Below are 16,920 nucleotides of genomic sequence, written 5' to 3'. Positions count from 1 at the left end.
TTTTCGGCTTTTCGTCTTTCTCTGCTTTCTCTTTTGACTTTCTCGGCTTTCTCTTTTGTCTTTCTCAGCTTTCTCTTTTGACTTTCTCGGCTTTCTCTTTTGTCTTTCTATCTTTCTCGGCTTTCTCTTTCTATGTTTCCTAGCTTTCTCGGCTTTCTCTTTCTATCTTTCTCGGCTTTTTTGTCTTTCTTCGTTTTCCGTCTTTCTCTATTTGTCTTTCCGTCTTTCTTGGCTTTCTCTTTTTTTTTTTTTTTTTTTTCAAAACCAGCTTTATTAGATGAGAAAAGAACAATCAAATACATTAACAAAGTGGTATACAAACAGGTTTAACAAAGGTACTCATATTCTGCTACGAGTGGATGTAAGTCCCGTTTGGGAGGATGAACGATAAAGTCTAGTGCAGTTTGAGTAACGGGAAAGTGGGCAATCGCGGGTATACCATGGGTTTACACAGATTAATGGAGAGGAAAGATATATGACAGGAGGGATTTGCAGATCCACATGTATTAGCAATAACATGCAAAAAGAGCATTTATAAGAAGAGCTCTGTTAGATTGAGCTGGGTGTTTTATAGCGAGAGTTTTTAGCAGGTTATATAAAAGAAGAAAGAAAGGAAGAAAAATATTATGCAATCTTTCGTAGACGGAGGATACAGGTAGAAAAGAAGAGTTAGAGTACACCGAGGGGGGAGGGGAAAAGAAGTGATTGCACAGAGAGGGGGGGGAGGGAAGAAAAAAAAAAACACACTGACTAGAAGTGATTACCAGAGCGTGTGGAATGTAGTATTTAGGATGTCTGAGGAGGGAAGGGTTCCAGGTGGCCAGCATCATCTCGTAAGTTACAAGCTGATTGTGTTTATGGTAGTGCAATTTTTCCAAGATTAGTAGCTCCTCTACGGCAGTATGCCAGTCGGAGAGCGTGGGAATCTCCCTTGACTTCCACAGTCTAGGAATAAGTCTTGGCACCTGTGAGCATGATCAAGAGAAGGGCCTGGGTGTGTCTGCTTTTGGTGTCAGGGAGACGGAGGAACAGGATTGTTTCGGGAGAGACTGGGATGTGTGTGTTTATCTTAGCGGACATTTCTCCAAGAACTGACGTCCAATAGTCTGTCAATCCTGGACAGTCCCACCATATGTGAATAAGTGTGCCCTGTTCCCCGCACCCTCTCCAGCATGAGTCTTTGGCTGATGGGAAAATCTGGTGAAGTCTAGCTTGTATGTAGTACCATCTAGTCAATAATTTGATATGTATTTCCTGAACTGTTGCTGAGACCGAGGAGTGCTTAATCAGTCTAAACGATTTGAGCCATTCTTCGTCATCTATGTTGGAGTTAAGGTCCCTGTTCCAAGCCCTAGTGAATGTTGGTAAGTGGGAGTCTGGTGGAGTGAGGAGTAATTTATATATTTTTGAGATCAGTCTCCTAGGGGGCTCTACTGCTGTGCAAAGTATTTCGAAAGGGGTGAGGTCTCTAGTGAAATCGCTTTTATTTTTGTGATGTGTTAGGTAGTGGTTTAGCTGGTGGTACCTCAGCCAAGAGGAAAAGATGACTCCGTATTGTTCCTGCATATCGTGTTGTGAACGCAGTTTGCCCTCTGAGAGAGCATAATAAAGAACCCCAGCTCTCAAGCTGTGAAGAGTATTTACACGTTTACTTAACTCGTAGTATGGGGTCTCTGGGTTTTCTATGATAGGTATCATTGGGGAGGTCCTAGTTGAGATATGTATGCTGGTGGCAATCATTCTATCCCATTCAAGTATAGTTTCTGACGTTAGGTGGTATTTATTTAGAATTTTTGGGCGCTGTGATGCATGAGTCCATGCAAGGGCTGCTACGTTATTGGTGTGAAGAATCTGGCCATCTAACCTGACCCATTGTTTTTTGGTTGTATTATGAGACCATTCGACCAGTCTTTGGAGTAGGATTGCCCTTCTGTATAGCGCTAAGTCAGGGAAACCCAACCCTCCCCTGTCTCTTGGTAGATAGAGTGTTTTCTTGGGAATTCTGGGCTTTACCCCGGACCAAATGAATTGCTCTAGGGACCTTTGGAGGTGGGGCAGGAACTCTGCCGGTAGGTGGATTGGCAACGTCTGTAAAACATAGAGGATACGTGGCAATATATTCATTTTAATTAGGCCTATTTTCTCCAGCCAAGATAAGGATTTATTTCTCCAGGAGGACATATCGTTAACAATGTTTTTGCGCAGTGAGAGATAGTTGTCTTTATACAAATCTGCTGGGTTTGCTGTTAGAAAGATACCCAGATATTTCAGTTTGTAGACGGCCAGAGGGACATTGAAGTTGGTTGCTAGGGAGTGGACTTGTTCAAGGGGGGCATTAATGTTAAGGAGTTCCGATTTTGTTAGATTTAAGTGGAAATTGGAAAGTTTTCCATATTCCTCAATCTCCCTCAAGAGTTCGGGAACGGACGTATCAATATCTGTTAGGGTGTAGAGGACATCGTCTGCATATAATGCCTGTTTATGTTCTGTGTTGCCAACCTTAATCCCTCTAATTATGGAGTTGTGTCTGACCTTTTGCGCGAGCGCTTCTATTGAAAGGGCAAAGAGGAGTGGGGATAGGGGGCATCCCTGTCGGGTCCCATTAGAAATCGAGAAAGTATTCGACAAAGTTCCATTAATCCTAATCCGCGCATTTGGGGCCGAATAAAGTGCAAAGGTCATGTTAATGAATGATTCCCCAAACCCCATCACCCTTATAAATTGACGCAGAAAAGACCAGTCGACGCGGTCGAAGGCCTTCTCCGCGTCGGTCGAGAAGAGGGCCATAGGTACCTTCTCAACCCGCGCAAAGTTCATTAATTGGATCACCTTATTGGTGTTGTCTCGCGCTTCTCTGCCGGGCACAAAGCCCACCTGGTCAGATGATATGAGGTGTGGTAAATATTTGTTAAGTCGGTTGGCTAAGATTTTGGCTAAGATTTTGATATCCAAATTTAGTAGCGAAATGGGGCGAAAGTTAGCTGGGGAGGTGGGGGGCTTGCCCGATTTAGGGATGACAGTAATGTACGCTTCGAGCATGGTGCTAGACAGCGAGGGACATTCAGTCAGGCTATTAAAAAGCTGGAGCATTAGGGGTCCCAGAGATGCACTGAACAATTTATAGTATTTAAGGGTAAAACCGTCTGGGCCCGGCTCTTCCCACTTGGGAAGTCCTTGAGAGCTTGCGCCAGCTCCTCTGCGGAGATGTGCGCATCTAAATTATTTCTTTGATCGAAGTTGAGCTGTGGGAGCTCTAGCTCTGCCAAGTATTGGTCTATCTGAAGGTTTTTAGCTGATATGTCCTCCGGGGAGCCGTCTGGGTCTGGTGGGTGATTTATGTTATACAATGACTGGTAGTATGAGTGAAAGGAATTTGCTATTTGTTTGCTGCCTTTCAATATTGTTCCGTCAGGCTCCCGGATGCTGTGTATATGTGTTTTAAGCTGCTTTCTGCGCACAGCCCTAGCTAACAGTGTTCCAGGCTTGTTGCCTCCTTCAAAGTATTGTTGTTTGACATGCAGGATCTTGCGTTGGTATGCCTCTCTAAGGTGTGCATTTAGTTCGGCCCTGGCCTTTTCTAGTATTTTCTTGGAGTCTATGTCTAGTGGGTTTCTTTTATGTTTTCCTTCTGTGCTTTCTATAAGTTGTAGTAGTTGGGTATGTTTTATCCTATACTGTCGGGTAAGGCGAGCTTTGTGCTTGAGGAATTCTCCTCATAAGACGCATTTGTGTGCTTCCCATACCGTAATAGGGGATGTCTGTGAGGGACTGTTATGTGTCAGATAATCATCCAGTGCCTTCTGGATGTCTGCTTTTACTAAAGGGTCGTTCAGTAAGGTTTCATCTAGTCTCCAGGTGTATGTTGTGGGGGGGAGGTCTGGCCACTGTACCGTGCATGTTACAGGCGCATGGTCCGACCAGGTTATTGGCCCTATAGAACATGAAGTAACCATGTTGAGACCATTCGAGTCTGAAGAGGTAATCTATGCGGGAGTATTTATTGTGCGGGGAAGAGAAAAAGGTAAAGTCTTTACTTAGAGGGTGTAGTGTTCGCCAGGTGTCGTGTAGTTGTAAGCTTGAAAGTGTATTTTTTACTGATTTGATTATTTTTGGTAGGGTGCTGGTCGACCCATTCGAAGTGTCTAACTGTGCATCCATAGCTATATTAAAGTCTCCGGATAGAAAAACCGTGCCCCTCGAGAGGTCTAAGAGTAGCTTGGAGAATTTGGTCATGAATTTATGTTGATCAGAGTTTGGACTGTACAGGGTGACCAAGGTTATATGGTGGTCGTAAAGCGAACCTATGATGATTATGTATCTGCCCTCTGAGTCTTTTTCAACATGTGTGATCTTAATGGGGATTGAATGGTGAATCAGGATCCCAACTCCGCTTTTCTTAGTGGGGCCGGAGGCAAAGAGGGCTGTGGGATATTGTGCGTTGAACCATTTTGGTTCTTTTCCCTTGCGGAAATGCGTCTCTTGGAAAAAAAGGAAGTGACTGTATAAGTGTTTAAGTGCTCTAAAAGCTATGGACCTCTTACCAGGGTTGTTCAATCCCTTTGCGTTGATTGTAGTCAGTGTAAGGTCATGTGAACCAAATCTGCTGGTTCGGCGGTCCATTCTGAAAGAAAAAAAAAAACAAAAAAAACAAAAAAAAAACTGAGGGGTCGGAAAGGGGACTGTAGGGAGAAGTAACGGAAAAGTAAATATAATTGATGTGAGGTCGCAGAGGTTAGTGGAGTGGAAGCGAGAAAGGGATTACTCGGTGCAAGAGAGTAGGAAGAGAGTATGGAGTGCAGTGAGAGAGAAGAATAAAAGAAAAGAGGGTACAATTTACCAAGGTGAATCAAACAAAGTTAAAAGAAAGAAGATCTCAATCGGGGTAGTAACCCCCAGGCAAGTGCATATACATAGGTTAATTATATCTCCTGAGGGTGGCCAGGCCACTCCCCTGGGAGATGTAGAACTAGACATAATGAGTTATTGATTACATAAGGGGATATGAAGGATGGGGAGGGGGGATGGAGAATGGGTTAGATGAGGTGATATGGTGATGTGTGGGGGAAAGGGGGTGGGGTGTTTGGCGGAGGAGAAGATAACTTACATGATGAACAGTAACAATTACAATTACACTTTATAGTTAAAATGGCACATGAACTAGCAACTAAACCTTGAAACAGTCAATTTTGTTAGACCCTGACAAACTCGACCCTGAGGTCAACAGATTTTCTTCTATATTAATCCTAGTAGTATAAGGCTTTTAAGGCAAACCATAAGAGAGAGCCTCGCTAACTGTGAGAAATGCATTATAACCTTAGCCTGTGAGTTGTCAGAGAAGGTGATGTCGGTCACATTTTGATTAAGAGACAGCATCGTCCTCCAAGAGGAGGGGATACAAGAAGAAATCCCAAGGTCCCACTCCCCCCCCAGCTCAGCAAGGGGGGGGGGTCCACGGAGAAGTCCAGAATGTTTCTTATGACGCTGGTGATAAGGCACTCCAGATCAGCAGGAAAGCAGCGTCTGTTGCACTTATCAGACGTAACCTATTAAGGCAAAAAAGGATACAGCTGTAAAGGGGTTAGTCCTGGGATTTCCAGAACCCTGAGGGGTGGACTAACAGTCAACGCAGTGTTGGGTTCAAGAGGTTGTGGGAATGCTCCCAGAAGTATGTCCCTGTTGATGTTGCCCATCGGTAATGGAGAGGTTTGCATAGAATGCCTGCACATCTGACCCAGGACTAAATATAGCTGTTTTATTCTGGTGAGTGGCTATAAGTGAGACTGGGAAACCCCATCTATATTGAATCTTATGTGCCCTCAGTTTAGCTGTAATGTGGCCTAATTCCCTCCTCTTCTGAAGGGTAGTGGGAGACAGGTCTGAAAAGATTTGGATTTCTTCGCCTGCGTGATGAACAGGGTGTTTGAGGCGGGCACATCTAAGGATCTCCTCCTTATCCTTATAATTTAAGAACCTGACTATGATGTCTCTCGGGGGTGCTTTGGGGGGTGGCTTGGCTCTATGTGCTCTATGTGCTCTTTCTAGTAATATGTCTGGGGCAGACGGAGAGTCTTTTAGGGAGCGGAACAGGCTCTGTAGATAGCCGTCTATAGCTGGAGGATGTATAGATTCAGAGACTCCCCTGAACCTCAAATTGTTTCGACGGCCCCTGTTGTCAAGGTCCTCGATTTTATCTGATAAATGTTGAATTTCCTCAGCATTGCTTTTGATTTCAGTGTGCATTGCTAGAGAGGAGGCCTCCTGGTCTTGTTGTTTAGCCTCTACATGAGTGACCCTGGTGTCTAAAGTGGAGATATCTTTCCGAAGGTCATTGAATAGATTGCGCATTTCCTGAACGGCATTTTTGATATCTTCTTTTGAAGACAAATGCCTCAGGTCCTCTTTAGTGATTGTGCTGCTGTTGGTGGTATGGTTATCAATTTCCTGAGTCAGTGTGGGGTTATCTGCCCGGGTAACTTCCATATTTTCTGTGGAAGGGGGGCAAGGGTGGTCTGCCTGTTTCAGATATTTATTAAGAGTACTTATAGGGGTATTTTTGTCAGCCTTGTTTTGCTTTTTACCAGGCATTCCTCAATTTCCCCTCTTAGGTGTGAAGCTGGGTCTGGAGGGAATGTTCTGATATAGCTCTAAGCTCCAGTTTTAAGACAAAGTAAAAGTTCTGGGTCTGTGGAGTGACTGTGCAGCTGGGCTATGAGATGAAAAGAGGCCCTGCAAGAATCTCTTTTGTATGTGCTGATTTAGGACTTTCTGTTGTTTACAGGGGTTAATTGCACCAGACCTGTGGCGTGTAAAGCAAGACTGATAAGGGTGTTGTTAATACCCTTGCCCTTTGATATGTTTGGTATAGTATGTAGCTCTCTGTGATCTGTCCCTCCAATTTACAGCTGCCGAAGCGGTATCACGCTCCTGAGGCTGCCACCTCTGCAGCTAGCTGTCTACTTGGCTGTGCTATGGTCGCCGATGTCAGCGACTCACAGAGAATAGAGTTTCAGCTGCCCCCTAAGAAGAGGTGAGATGCGGGGAAGATTTCCCTGAGCGCTAAAAATTGGTGCTTGTGGGGAGCGTGTATTTAGGTGAGCCGTGATTAGGCCTAGTCTTTTTTTGGCGCGGCACTGCCGCGGGTGTTTGGTGCAGGTCTTACCCTGATAAGGAGGGCAGGTTTCAGAGTCCCTGTTCCGGTCAACGGTGTGAGATAGCAGCCTCCTTTCTCTCTGAGGTCGGGTGGTCCAAAGATGTCAGATGCAGGAGGAGACTCCGGTGTCCGTGCATTCCAGCTTCCTCCCTTCTGTTGTAATGGCGGTGAGTTCTAGCGATAGCTCAGGGAGCGGGTGTTTGCCAGATAATTCTGCTCAGCTGTTCTGTGTGGTAGGGGATGGGGTGGTGAGAAGTTATTTCTCCATATGTAGGTTTTTATGAGTAGTTTTATGCCTAAATTCGACTATGACTGGTCTGTCTGGGGGTTTAAGAGCAAATTCAGAACACAGCCATCTGCCTGCGTGGCTTGGCTCCGCCCCTCTTGGCTTTCTCTTTTGTCTTTCTTGTCTTTCTCTTTTGTATTTTTTAAGCTTTCTCTTTTGTCTTTCTCTTTTGTCTTTCTCTTTTGTCTTTCTCTTTTTTTGTCTTTCTCTTTTGTCTTTCTTGGCTTCTCATCTTACTCGGCTTTCCGTCTTTCTCTTTTGTCTTTCTCGTCTATCTCTTGTCTTGCTCTGCTTTCTCTTTTGTCTTTCTCGTCTTTCCGTATTCTCTTTTGTCTTTCCGTCTTACTCTTTCCGTCTTTCTCTTTCCATCTTTCTCTTTTCGTCTTTCTCTTTCTGTCTTTCTCTTTTGTTTTTTCTCGTCTTCCCCTCATTCCCTTTTGTCTTTCTTGTCTTTCTCTTTTTTTTCTGCTTTCTCTTCTTTTTTTCATATATGTATAATTCTTAGTGATGACATTTATTTATTAACATTTAGGTACAGTTGATAATCACCTTGCAAAATACCATCAGTCTTTATTACTGAGCAAGTATAAAATATAACTATATGTAATAGAGAACAGCAGAGCTGTAGCTTGGGTTGCAGTATCACAATCTAAAGTCTAGTTGGGTTGTCAATTTAGAATATGCTTTTCTTGCAATGCCAGCAGCACTCAATAACAAGGGTTCCTATTCATCTTACGAGCACTTGTCATTTTGTCCCTTCCCTCCAGCACACATATACAAACTGCTAAATCTCAGCATGTGCCTATAATAACAACAAAGGCGAAATGTTCTCCAACAGTTGGTTCATAGTATAAGTTTCTAAAATATTAAATACTTTATGGAAAATTATTTAAAATCCTGAAGCGTAACAATTATTTTTTAAATAGTCTTGCGTGTGCCATACTGATAAGGTACTTACAAAATATACAGAGAACACTTGGACGACATGAAGCGTGTTGACCTCTTGAGTCCTAATGTCCTCATTCATAAATTAAATTTTCTGTAAAATGTTTGGTATTTTCTGAACTTTACTGTGAATATTCAGCAGTAGGGAGAAGAAACAATGACCTTAATCTGGAGTTCTATTTTACACAATTACCTGGCCATCATAATTTTTGCTGTGAGAATTAAATTTTCTCCATTCTCCTAACCTTTAGCTCAACTCAGAATGTATTTTATCTCTTCGCAACTTTATGTGCATGCCTCCACCTTCAGAGCTTTGTTCAAAATATAATGCAACCCTTTTTTTCTCTTGTTAAGTGTAGTCAGTCCACGGGTCATCCATTACTTATGGAATATATCTCTTCCTAACAGGAAGCTGCAAGAGGATCACCCAGCAGAGCTGCTATATAGCTCCTCCCCTCACATGTCATATTCAGTCATTCTCTTGCAGCCTAACTAGATAGGTCGCTGTGAGAGGTCTGTGGTGTTTTTTAACTTAGTTTATTTCTACAATCAAAAGTTTGTTATTTTAAATGGCACCGGAGTGTGCTGTTTATTCTCAGGCAGCATTAGAAGAAGAATCTGCCTGCGTTTTCTATGATCTTAGCAGACGTAACTAAGATCCACTGGCTGTTCTCATCTGAGGAGTGAGGTAACTTCAGAGAAGGGGAATAGCATGCAGGGCCCCCCTGCAAATGAGGTATGTGCAGTAATTATTTTTCTGAGGAATGGAATTGACTGAGAAAATACTGCTGATACCAATGTAAAGTAAGTTCAGCCTTAAATGCAGTGATAGCGACTGGTATTAGGCTGATGAGTGTGTGTACACTGAATGTATTTTTCTAAGGAATGGAATTGACTCTGAAAATACTGTTAATACTGAAATAATGTATGAGCCTTAACTGCAGTAAAAGCGACTGGTAGCAGGCTTATTAATAACAATTCATAACTTTTCAAATGTATGTTTAAAATGTTTACTGGCATGTTAATCGTTTTTTTGTGAGGTACTTGGTGATAAAACTTATTGGGGCATGATTTTTACCACATGGCCATCTTTGTTTTCTGCATGGAAACAGTTTTCTGAGCTTCCCCACTGTTGTAATATGAGTGGGAGGGGCCTATTTTAGCGCTTTTTTTGCGCAGTAAAAATTCAGTCACAATCTGTCTACTTCATCCTCCATGATCCAGATCGTCTCTAGAGAGCTCAGGGGTCTTCAAAATTCATTTTGAGGGAGGTAATCAGTCACAGCAGACCTGTGACAGTGTGTTTTGACTGTGAGAAAAACGTTAATTATTAAATTGTTAATCCGTTTTTGGGTATTAAGGGGTTAATCATCCATTTGCTGGTGGGTGCAATCCTTTGCTAACTTAATACATTTACTGTGAAAAATTGGTTGCTATAACTATTTTGGTTCATTGTTATTTCAACTGTGACAGCTTTTTGTGCTTCTTAAAGGCACAGTAGCGTTTTTTATATTGCTTGTAAATTTATTTAGAAAAGTATTTCCAAGCTTGCTAGTCTCATTGCTAGTCTGTTTAAACATGTCTGACACAGATGAATCTCTTTGTTCACTATGTTTAAAGGCCAATGTGGAACCCAATAGAAATTTATGTACTAATTGCATTGATGCAATCTTTACATGTAAAGAAATTATCACCAGACAACGAGGGGGAAGTTATGCCGACTAACTCTCCTCACGTGTCAGTACCTTCGCCTCCCGCTCAGGAGGTGCGTGATTTTGTGGCGCCAAGTACATCAGGGGGCCCTTACAAATCACTTTGCAAGACATGGCTACTGTTATGACAGAAGTATTATCTAAATTGCCAGAATTAAGAGGCAAGCGTGATAGCTCTGGGTTAAGGACAGAGCGCGCGGATGAGGTGAGAGCCATGTCAGATACTGCGTCACAGTTTGCAGAACGTGAAGACGGAGAGCTTCATTCTGTGGGTGACGGATCTGATCCAGGGAGACTGGATTCAGAGATTTCTAATTTTAAATTCAAGCTTGAGAACCTCCGCATATTGCTAGGGGAGGTATTAGCGGCTCTGAATGATTGTAACACGGTTGCAATTCCAGAAAAATTATGTAGGTTGGATAGATACTATGCGGTACCGGTGTGTACTGACGTGTTTCCTATACCTAAAAGGCTTACAGAGATTATTAGCAAGGAGTGGGATAGACCTGGTGTGCCCTTTTCCCCTCCTCCCATATTTAGGAAAATGTTTCCTATAGACGCCACCACACGAGACTTATGGCAGACGGTCCCTAAGGTGGAGGGAGCAGTTTCTACTTTAGCTAAGCGTACCACTATCCCGGTGGAGGATAGTTGTGCCTTTTCAGATCCAATGGATAAGAAATTAGAGGGTTACCTTAAGAAAATGTTTGTTCAACAAGGTTTTATCTTACAGCCCCTTGCATGCATTGCGCCTGTCACTGCTGCGGCGGCATTCTGGTTTGAGTCTCTGGAAGAGGCCATTCGCACAGCTCCATTGGATGAAATTATGAACAAGCTTAAAACACTTAAGCTAGCTAATGCATTTGTTTCTGATGCCGTCGTACATTTAACCAAACTTACGGCTAAGAACTCCGGATTCGCCATAAAAGGTGCGCAGAGCGCTATGGCTTAAATCCTGGTCAGCTGACGTGACTTCTAAATCTAAATTGCTTAATATTCCTTTCAAAGGGCAGACCTTATTCGGGCCCGGCTTGAAAGAAATTATAGCTGACATTACGGGAGGTAAGGGCCATGCTCTACCTCAGGACAGGGCCAAATCAAAGGCCAAACAGTCTAATTTCTTCTGTTATGTGTGATCAGTCCACGGGTCATCATTACTTCTGGGATATTATCTGCTCCCCTACAGGAAGTGCAAGAGGATTCACCCAGCAGAGTTGCTATATAGCTCCTCCCCTCTACGTCACCTCCAGTCATTCTCTTGCACCCAAAGACTAGATAGGAGGTGTGAGAGGACTATGGTGATTATACTTAGTTTTTATAACTTCAATCAAAAGTTTGTTATTTTACAATAGCACCGGAGCGTGTTATTACTTCTCTGGCAGAGTTTGAAGAAGAATCTACCAGAGTTTTTCTTATGATTTTAACCGGAGTAGTTAAGATCATATTGCTGTTTCTCGCCATCTGAGGGAGGTAAAAGCTTCAGATCAGGGGACAGCGGGCAGTTGAATCTGCATTGAGGTATGTAGCAGTTTTTATTTTCTGAATGGAATTGATGAGAAAATCCTGCCATACCGTTATAATGACATGTATGTATACTCTACGCTTCAGTATTCTGGGGATGGTATTTCACCGGAATTACTCTGTAAAAGTACATTAAACCTTTTAATAGGTATTTAATTCATGTTAAACGTTTTTGCTGGAATGTAGAATCGTTTGCATTTCTGAGGTACTGAGTGAATAAATATTTGGGCATTATTTTTCCACTTGGCAGTTTGCTTGTTTTGATTATGACAGTTTCGTTTCTCTCTCACTGCTGTGTGTGAGGGGGAGGGGCCGTTTTTGGCGCTCTTTGCTACGCATCAAAAATTTCCAGTCAGTTACTCTTGTATTTTCTGCATGATCCGGTTCATCTCTAACAGAACTCAGGGGTCTTCAAACTTCTTTTGAAGGGAGGTAGATTCTCTCAGCAGAGCTGTGAGACTTATGTAGTGACTGTGCTTTAAAACGTTGCTCTGTGATTTTTATGTTTAAAATTTAATTAGTGTTACTTTACTAATGGGAACAAACCTTTGCTAACAAGTTGTGTTGTTTTTAAAAGAGTGATGCTATAACTGTTTTTCAGTTCATTATTTCAACTGTCATTTAATCGTTTAGTGCTTCTTTGAGGCACAGTACGTTTTTGTTAAATAAGATTGTAACCAAGTTGCATGTTTATTGCTAGTGTGTTAAACATGTCTGATTCAGAGGAAGATACCTGTGTCATTTGTTCCAATGCCAAGGTGGAGCCCAATGGAAATTTATGTACTAACTGTATTGATGCTACTTTAAATAAAAGCCAATCTGTACAAATTGAACAAATTTCACCAAACAGCGAGGGGAGAGTTATGCCGTCTAACTCGCCTCACGTGTCAGTACCTGCGTCTCCCGCCCGGGAGGTGCGTGATATTATGGCGCCTAGTACATCTGGGCAGCCATTACAGATAACATTACAAGATATGGCTACTGTTATGACTGAAGTTTTGGCTAAGTTACCAGAACTAAGAGGCAAGCGTGATCACTCTGGGGTGAGAACTGAGTGCGCTGATAATTCTAGGGCCATGTCTGATACTGCGTCACAGCTTGCAGAGCATGAGGACGGAGAGCTTCATTCTGTAGGTGACGGTTCTGATCCAAGCAGATTGGATTCAGATATTTCAAATTTTAAATTTAAATTGGAAAACCTCCGTGTATTACTAGGGGAAGTCTTAGCGGCTCTTAACGATTGTAACACTGTTGCAATACCAGAGAAAATGTGTAGGTTGGATAAATACTTTGCGGTACCGGCGAGTACTGACGTTTTTCCTATACCTAAGAGATTAACTGAGATTGTTACTAAGGAGTGGGATAGACCCGGTGTGCCGTTCTCACCCCCTCCTATATTTAGAAAGATGTTTCCAATAGACGCCACCACACGGGACTTATGGCAAACGGTCCCTAAGGTGGAGGGAGCAGTTTCTACTTTAGCTAAGCGCACCACTATCCCGGTGGAGGATAGCTGTGCTTTTTCAGATCCTATGGATAAAAAATTAGAGGGTTACCTTAAGAAAATGTTTATTCAACAAGGTTTTATATTGCAACCCCTTGCATGCATCGCGCCGATTACGGCTGCGGCAGCATTTTGGATTGAGTCTCTGGAAGAGAACCTTAGTTCCGCTACGATGGACGACATTACGGACAGGCTTAGAGTCCTTAAACTAGCTAATTCATTCATTTCGGAGGCCGTAGTACATTTAACCAAACTTACGGCTAAGAATTCAGGATTCGCCATTCAGGCACGTAGGGCGCTGTGGCTGAAATCCTGGTCGGCTGATGTAACTTCTAAGTCCAAATTACTTAATATACCTTTCAAGGGGCAAACTTTATTTGGGCCCGGTTTGAAAGAAATTATCGCTGACATTACAGGAGGTAAGGGCCACGCTCTACCTCAAGACAAAGCCAAAGCTAAGGCTAGACAGTCTAATTTTCGTCCCTTTCGGAATTTCAAAGCAGGTGCAGTATCAACTTCCACTGCACCAAAACAGGAAGGAGCTGTTGCTCGTTACAGACAAGGCTGGAAACCTAACCAGTCCTGGAATAAGGGCAAGCAGGCCAGAAAACCTGCTGCTGCCCCTAAGACAGCATGAACCGAGGGCCCCCGATCCGGGACCGGATCTAGTGGGGGGCAGACTCTCTCTCTTCGCCCAGGCTTGGGCAAGAGATGTCCAGGATCCCTGGGCGCTAGAGATCATATCTCAGGGATACCTTCTAGACTTCAAATTATCTCCCCCAAGAGGGAGATTTCATCTGTCAAGGTTGTCAACAAACCAAATAAAGAAAGACGCGTTTCTACGCTGTGTACAAGATCTATTATTAATGGGAGTGATCCATCCGGTTCCGCGGTCGGAACAAGGACAAGGGTTTTACTCAAACCTGTTTGTGGTTCCCAAAAAAGAGGGAACTTTCAGGCCAATCTTGGATTTAAAGATCCTAAACAAATTCCTAAGAGTTCCATCGTTCAAATGGAAAACTATTCGGACAATCTTACCCATGATCCAAAAGGGTCAGTACATGACCACAGTGGATTTAAAGGATGCTTACCTTCACATACCGATTCACAAAGATCATTTCCGGTATCTAAGGTTTGCCTTCTTAGACAGGCATTACCAGTTTGTAGCCCTTCCATTCGGATTGGCTACGGCTCCAAGAATCTTCACAAAGGTTCATGGGTGCCCTTCTAGCGGTTTCTGAGACCGCGAGGAATTTCGGTAGCTCCGTACCTAGACGACATTCTGATTCAAGCTTCAAGCTTTCAAACTGCCCAAGTCTCATACAGAGTTAGTTCTGGCATTTCTAAGGTCGCATGGATGGAAAGTGAACGAAAAGAAGAGTTCTCTCTTGCCTCTCACAAGAGTTCCATTCTTGGGGACTCTTATAGATTCTGTAGAAATGAAGATTTATCTGACAGAAGACAGATTAACAAAGCTTCTAAATGCATGCCGTGTCCTTCATTCCATTCAACTCCCGTCAGTAGCTCAATGCATGGAGGTGATCGGCTTAATGGTAGCAGCAATGGACATAGTACCCTTTGCACGCCTACATCTCAGACCGCTGCAATTGTGCATGCTGAGTCAGTGGAATGGGGATTACTCAGATTTGTCCCCCACTCTGAATCTGGATCAAGAGACCAGAAACTCTCTTCTATGGTGGCTTTCTCGGCCACATCTGTCCAGGGGGATGCCGTTCAGCAGGCCGGACTGGACAATTGTAACAACAGACGCCAGCCTTCTAGGTTGGGGCGCTGTCTGGAATTCTCTGAAGGCTCAGGGACAATGGAGTCAGGAGGAAAGTCTCCTGCCAATAAACATTCTGGAATTGAGAGCAGTTCTCAATGCCCTTCTAGCTTGGCCCCAGTTAAAGACTCGGGGGTTCATCAGGTTTCAGTCGGACAACATCACGACTGTAGCTTACATCACCCATCAGGGAGGGACAAGAAGCTCCCTAGCAATGATAGAAGTATCAAAGATAATTCGCTGGGCAGAGTCTCACTCTTGCCACCCTGTCAGCAATCCACATCCCGGGAGTGGAGAACTGGGAGGCGGATTTCTTGAGTCGCCAGACTCTTCATCCGGGGGAGTGGGAACTTCATCCGGAGGTCTTTGCCCAAATACTTCGACGTTGGGGCAAACCAGAGATAGATCTCATGGCGTCTCGCCAGAACGCCAAACTTCCTCGCTACGGATCCAGATCCAGGGATCCGGGAGCGGTTCTGATAGATGCTTTGACAGCACCTTGGAACTTCAGGATGGCTTATGTGTTTCCACCCTTCCCGCTGCTTCCTCGATTAATTGCCAAGATCAAACAGGAGAGAGCATCAGTGATTCTAATAGCGCCTGCATGGCCGCGCAGGACTTGGTATGCAGATCTAGTGGACATGTCATCCTGTCCGCCTTGGTCTCTACCTCTAAGACAGGACCCTTCTGATTCAGGGTCCATTCAAACATCAAAGTCTAACTTCTCTGAAGCTGACTGCTTGGAAATTGAACGCTTGATTTTATCAAAACGTGGTTTTTCTGAGTCGGTTATTGAAACCCTGATACAGGCTAGGAAGCCTGTTACCAGAAAGATTTACCATAAAATATGGCGTAAATACCTATAATGGTGTGAATCCAAAGATTACTCCTGGAGTAAGGTTAGGATTCCTAGGATATTGTCTTTTCTACAAGAAGGTTTAGAAAAGGGTTTATCGGCTAGCTCATTAAAGGGACAGATCTCAGCTCTGTCCATCTTGTTACACAGGCGTCTGTCAGAAAATTCAGACATCCAGGCCTTTTGTCAGGCTTTAGCTAGGATCAAGCCTGTGTTTAAAACTGTTGCTCCGCCATGGAGTTTAAACTTAGTTCTTAACGTTTTACAGGGTGTTCCGTTTGAACCCCTTCATTCCATTGATATAAAATTGTTATCTTGGAAAGTTCTATTTTTAATTGGCTATTTCCTCGGCTCGAAGAGTCTCTGAGTTATCAGCCCTACATTGTGATTCTCCTTATCTGATCTTTCACTCAGACAAGGTAGTTCTGCGTACTAAACCTGGTTTCTTACCTAAGGTTGTCTCTAACAGGAATATCAATCAAGAGATTGTTGTTCCATCCTTGTGTCCAAATCCTTCTTCAAAGAAGGAACGTCTTCTACACAATCTGGATGTAGTTCGTGCCCTCAAGTTTACTTGCAGGCAACTAAAGATTTTCGCCAAACTTCTTCCCTGTTTGTCGTTTATTCTGGACAGAGGAGAGGTCAAAAAGCTTCTGCTACCTCTCTCTCTTTTTTGCTTCGTAGCATAATACGTTTAGCCTATGAGACTGCTGGACAGCAGCCTCCTTAAAGAATTACAGCTCATTTCCACTAGAGCTGTGGCTTCCACTTGGGCCTTTAAGATGAGGCCTCTGTTGAACAGATTTGCAAGGCTGCAACTTGGTCTTCGCTTCATACTTTTTCCAAATTTTACAAATTTGACACTTTTGCTTCTTCGGAGGCTATTTTTGGGAGAAAGGTTCTTTCAGGCAGTGGTTCCTTCTGTATAATGAGCCTGCCTATCCCTCCCGTCATCCGTGTTCTTTTGCTTTGGTATTGGTATCCCAGAAGTAATGATGACCCGTGGACTGATCACACATAACAGAAGAAAACATAATTTATGCTTACCTGATAAATTCCTTTCTTCTGTTGTGTGATCAGTCCACGGCCCGCCCCTGTTTTTTAAGGCAGGTAAATATTTTTTAAATTATAATTCATTCACCACTACACCCTTGGCTTCTCCT

The sequence above is a fragment of the Bombina bombina genome, chromosome 2, assembly GCF_027579735.1.
Source record: "Bombina bombina isolate aBomBom1 chromosome 2, aBomBom1.pri, whole genome shotgun sequence".
NCBI lineage: Eukaryota > Metazoa > Chordata > Amphibia > Anura > Bombinatoridae > Bombina > Bombina bombina.
This window is presented reverse-complemented; position numbering follows the sequence as displayed.